At 36.0% G+C, this 6280-nt stretch overlaps 1 non-coding gene across 1 annotated transcript; it reads right to left on the reverse strand.

The window, feature by feature from the left end:
- Positions 1-1325: 1325 nt before the first annotated feature.
- LOC130870642 (U6 spliceosomal RNA) lies at positions 1326-1432 on the reverse strand. The gene has a single exon (XR_009056778.1). It is a non-coding gene; the product is annotated as a U6 spliceosomal RNA (small nuclear RNA).
- Positions 1433-6280: the final 4848 nt, after the last annotated feature.

The raw sequence follows: 6280 nt of genomic DNA on the forward strand, positions 1-6280 counted from the left end.
CTGTGTCTGTGGTTATGTCTCCCTTTTCATTTCTGATCTTGTTAATTTGCGTATTCTCTCTCTGCCCTTTGATTAGTTTGGATAGAGGTTTATCAATCTTGATGATTTTCTCCAAGAACCAGCTTTTTGTTTCATTGATTCTTTAGATTGTTTTCTGTGTTTCTATTTTGTTGATTTCAGCCCTCAGTTTGATTATTTCCAGTCTTCTACTCCTCCTAGGTGAGTCTGCTTCTTTTTTTTTCTAGAGCTTTCAGGTGGGCTGTTAAGTCTCCAATGTGTGCTTTCTCCATTTTGTTTAAGTGGGCACTTAATGCTATGAACTTTCCTCTTAGCTCTGCTTTCATAGTGTCCCATAGTTTTGAGTATGTTGAGTCTTCATTTTCATTGAATTCAAGAAAGACTTTAATTTCTATCTTTATTTCTTCCTTGATCCAGGTGTGGTTCAGTAGTTGACTGTCCAGTTTCCATGAGTTCGTAGGCTTTCTGGGGGTAGCATTGTTGTTGAATTCTAACTTTAATCCATGGTGATCTGATAAGACACAGGTGGTTACTAATATTTTTTTTGTAACTGTGGAAGTTTGCTTTGTTACCGAGTATTTGGTCAATTTTCGAGAAGGTTCCATGAACTGCAGAGAAGAGGGTATTTTCTTTCCTATTTGGGTGGAATGTTCTATAGATGTCTGTTAAGTCCATTTGATTCATTACCTCCCTTAATCCTCTTATTTCTCTGTTAGGTTTCTGTCTGATTGACCTGTCCATTGGTGAGAGAGGAGGGTTGAAATCTCCTAGTATTAGTGTGTGTGGTTTGATGACTGCCTTGAGTTTTAGTAATGTTTCTTTTACATAAGTGGGTGCTTTTATATTAGGGGCATAGATATTCAGGATTGAGACTTTGTCCTGATGAATTGTTCCTGTTATGAGTAAAAAATGTCCCTCTCTATCTCTTCTGATTGATTTTAGTTTGAAGTCAACTTTGTTAGAAATTAGTATGGCCACACCTGCTTGTTTCTTAGGTCCATTTGCTTGATAAACCTTTTCCCAGCCCTTTACTCTGAGTAGATGTCTGTCTTTGTGGTTGAGGTGTGTTTCTTGTAAACAGCAGAATGTTGGATCCTGTTTTTGTATCCAATCTCTTAGCCTGTGTCTCTTTATAGGTGAGTTGAGTCCATTGATATTAAGTGATATTAATGACCAATGGTTGTTAACTCCGGTCATTTTTTCTTTCTTTCTTTCTTTCTTTCTTTCTTTCTTTCTTTCTTTTTTTTTGTAGTAGAGTTTGTGTGTTTCCCTTCTTCGAGTTGTGCTGGTGAAGGGTCATTAGATGTAAAAATATGGAACGCTTCACGAATTTGCCTGTCATCCTTGCCTAGGGGTCATGCTAATCTTCTCTGTATCATTCCAATTTTAGTATATGTGCTGCCGAAGCGAGCACCACAGACCTTTATTTAAATGCTGGTTTCTACATCTTTACTCAAATGATAATAGCTAGGACACAAACCCCAAATGTGCTAGATTGAATTTCAGAAATGTCTTGGCTGCCACATCAGCTTTTGAATTCGGTTTTGTGTGTGTGTATGTACTACTTTAAATTTCTCCTTCTCCAACTCTTTATTAAGAAGTAAAGCCAAAATGGGTTTGAGGAAGCCAATTAAAATATATTTTCCTTTCTTATGCCAATTTTCTCTCAGCTTATACTATCTTTTCTTGTGAGAAGAAATCAGTTTGCGCTTTGCATAGAGAGAGTCCTTTGCATTTTTAATATTCAATTCCCCGCATAATTCTCCACAATGTAATAGAAAGCTTGTATTTATTAGTCCCTTGGAATTCATAAACATTTTTGTGATTTAACCCAGTGATAAACACACAAGCACACATATTTACTAACTGATATCTGAAGTATTTTGGGACAAAAAAGAAATACATGTGGAAATTATGGGAAAAATTAAACAGAGATTTTGGACAAAACAACATGATGAATAATTTATTGCCTTGGATAATGTTATTTATATATTTATTTTTAAATTTGTGAAAGCAAAAATGTTTAGTCACTCAAGTATTTCTCCCTGATTAGGGAAAGAACACAACCAAAACCATTAATATTATTTTATTTACAGGAACTGGAGCTCAGTGGAAGTGCATGAAGATTTTAAACTTAAGCTTTGAAATGTGTTTGGTGATGATGATCAGCGGGATGGATGGATAACAGGCTAATACTTAATGGAACGTCCTATGTTTAGAAAAGAAAAAATGAAGGCACAGTGAGAAAGAATACAAATTGATCTTCCCAGGAAGTTGGATATTCTTTAATTGCATATTTATAGTGAACCTAATTCATATAAACATGCAAGGACATACGACCATATTGCAGAAACCAATGCAATGAGTAGGGAAAAGATAAAAAGTAGAAAGGAATTGTCAGTTCGTACAACTATAAGCAAAATGATACACTCTCAGCTGGACAGCCACCCTTTGAAGATGAGCATGGCATTCAAAATATCAAGGAATCATTTCACTTGAAGATGTTTTTATGCTTTTTGTGTGTTGAATAATTGAAAATCTTGAATCATTTTATTTCTGTCCTAGGACTTTCTTATAGTTTATTAAAGATACTGTTTATATCAGAAAAATGAACAGTATATACACTCAACAACTGGGGAGTAATACAAATATTTTATAGCTCATTCATATACTAGCATGTACTCATTAAAATCATATACAGAGTACCACTGAGTCATTTTTTAGAAAGACACTGAATGACATAGGAGACACTCATCTCTATTGTGTGAAAACTGCAGGTGGGAAACGTTTTCAATTTACAAAGAGAAAATTTGCTTAGAAAAATGATAGAAAAGAAATAGACAAGTTTTTCATTTTCTTTTCTTCTTTCTTTTTCCCTTTTTCTTTTCAATGAAGCTGAGTACATAGCCAGTCTGGCCTCTAACTTGCAATCCTCCTGCCTCAGCCTCCTGTGTTCTAAAATTATAGGTGTGTATCACCTGCCTGACCACAATTCAGTTTTTAGTTAGTAAATGCAAACATTATAAAAATATGGAAGTGATTTCCCTTACTCCTTGACTTGTACTCCATGTTAAGATACTTTATATAAATACTTCTTTTCTGTTTGTTTGCTTCATAGTACTGTTTGATAGACAATTCCTAATAATTATATTGCAGTAGATCGTTACTAACCCAAGACATCTCAAATTCAAACAAGGAAGGACATACGACAAATGCCCGATCCTATCGTGAGTCATTTTAGCAAGAGGCTTGTGGATTTTATATGAAGTTGTAAGAGTGTAGACCATGGAGTTTAAGTGCCTGGCTTCTGATCAAATCTGACACTTCATTGTGAGCCTGAAACACATGGCTTAAGAGCTCCATTGGGACTTGATTTATTATAAGCATATTGGAGGCAGTGGGTGAGATACCTGCAAAAGTAGTAAACATAGTGCCTGATACATAATATTTGATCTATGTTACCCATGCTTTTTATTATCATAAGATATAAATTATAAATTTAAAAATCACTTGTTCCAGACAGTTTAAAATTACACTAGAGAAAAGTCCAATGGTCACATGGCACAATAGTTTGAATGAGAAACTTAAATTAGGTTATTGTTACACATATTTTAAACTTTAAAAGGAAAAGAAGTATTACAATTGAATATAACTATTATCTACTCGTGATATGAAGAAGACATGGAATAAAATTTGCAAAATTTGAAATTAAAAGAGATGATTCCTCCATGTATTTGAGAAGTCTCATTTTTTCAAAGAGAAAGATTTTTTATCATATATTTGGACAGTTGGTACAAATATAATTATATTTAGTTTTATATTATCTGTTACAAAAAGATATTCATGATGGACAGAATGATCTGAAAACAGTTCTATGTTATTTCTAATACTAAAAGCATTTTTCATACCAATGAAATACAGTCACTGCACCACTGCTGAGTAACAGAAAAACTATATGCAATCTCCAGAGAGCAAGTCCCCCTAATGTATAAACTCAGAGGCATCAACAACAGTGGTAACCACTCACAGTAATGGATTCTGCATTGTGTCACACATACCACCGTTCAGGACACCAGAATATAAGGTCCGGCTGCTTAACAGGAGCGTGCTCACCTGCCATGGACCGGCTCAGGGGAGCCACTCAGACCGTGGGAGAAGCAGGGTCTTGGTACAGAGGAAGGCACAAGTTTGACTAATGACAGACAGACACAACACAAAAGAGAGTGTGTTTGCTGAATTCATGTTTTCATTATATAGTATTCAAACAAAGAACAAATCAGAAGGTCGTGTATCATTGGTTGGCACAGTATGAAAGCTTCTTTTAGTCACATCAGCAATATTTAAGAAAAGTATATTATCAGGGACAGGTGTTAGACATAAAACATCCTTAGAAGAGAAAATCTTGTCCTTGGGAACGTAAACCTCAGGCAAGTGGTTTCATCTTATGAATAGAAAGTTTCTGCCTCATTATCGCTATCATGGCCCTTCCTCTTTCTAACCCTTTTTTTATCTCATCTAGTGATCAAATATGCCTTATCAGCTCTCTGCACCTGTTGAAATATACTTTTTAGTACCTTCTTATGCAGCAGACACCATGGGGGTTGGAATCTAGCAAGCCTATCCATAAAGTTCAATGTATAATATAACAGTCTTTGTCCATCAACATTAACCCATCTATTCCCTTGCTCATCATACACCCCGTGTATGACAAAGGTTCTGCTGTAGTCTTATACATTCCCATACTGTGCTTTCCTGTCCCGTTCCTGAAGAGACAACCATGTCTTGTATATATAAAGACTATCATTATAAAAGAGATTGTGCAAAGCCCATATCCCGCATAGCCAACTAATCGAGAAACCTGTCTATGCCCCAAGGGTTGCCAATACCAGGCCGTCTGCCATTGACCTCCAGGGAGCCTAGTCCCATGGGACACGTAGCTCCCGTCCGGCATAATGACATATGTCATGTCACACGGACGACACTGGAGTTGGTGTGGCACTCAACTAAAGAGGTCACGTTCCCTGTTTGGAGACAACCCGATGTTTCTAGGACTTTTTTTCACCACTACCACATCAGCAGTCATTCCAGTAGGGTTAACTGGTCACACCAGCTTAGTTTAATAACTTAAAGAAAGCTTCCAAAAGGAGACAGGTGCAATGTGTATTTGTCTGCTACCTCCCACTCACTTCTGCATAATATTTGTGATATTTTCCTTTTAGTTCAAGTTGATGCTTTAGGAATGCCACTCACACATGTATCCCTGTGGGTGTTGAACCATTGCTATTAAGCTATAAATGTCAGAACATCATATACCTATTATCTCCATGGTTCTTTCTCACTTCTGCTCGACTTGACCACTGAATTTAGAGAAGAGAGGTGTTTATAAAAAGCTGTGTGCATCATGCATGCTTACACGCTTCTACACTTTTTTTTTGAGTCTTGGTATGTATGTATATTTGTGTATTTGTATTTGTGAGAGAATGTCACTGTTCTAGACTGTTAAGATCTTACTACAGGTTGACTATAGAAGTAAAATAATAAAAACCACACCATGTATTGTGACTATATAAGTTTTATTCATTAGGGAGCTAATTCTGGATGCTCTTGATTTCATACAGAGGGGACACACAGTGCTCTGCCAGTATCCCTGTGTCATTTGAAGGAGACTGTCTGAGTATTCAGATGAAATAGAGTTTTAAATTGTTTTACTTGGATAGTTGGCATCCTATTTGAATGATAGCTTTCTTGTATCCACTCTTTGACACACCCCAAGACGTCCTAAATATATTTATTTTTCATTTTTATGGAACTCTCATTAAACTGTTCCACATCCTTTGTGTAATTTAATTGGCTCCCTCTCCACAAGGCTTTGGACTTCTTGCTTTGATGTTGAAACCCAGGGAGACTGTCTCATGACACTCCTGGCTCTTGTCCACTATTTCTTTAATTTCAATTTCTCTTTCTTGAATTTCATTTTTCCCTGCACCAGACAATAACTTTAAGTGCTTTTCTGTCCAAGGCTTTTGGAGCATAAGTTTCCTGAGTCCCTTATCAGTCTGAAAAATGTAACTACTTCACCAATATATTCATTTTACAGTTTGACTAATCATAAAATTGTTGTTTTAAATCATTTCTGACTGACATTTGACACATTTGTGCATTTGCTGAAAATTTTGACATTACTTATGCTGTAGTCAATGCTTATCTGGCTGTTTTTTATTGTCAGTTATCTCCCCCAACCTGCCCAAATCTTGAGCTATCT

This window comes from Chionomys nivalis, chromosome 2, assembly GCF_950005125.1.
Source record: "Chionomys nivalis chromosome 2, mChiNiv1.1, whole genome shotgun sequence".
Taxonomy (NCBI): domain Eukaryota; kingdom Metazoa; phylum Chordata; class Mammalia; order Rodentia; family Cricetidae; genus Chionomys; species Chionomys nivalis.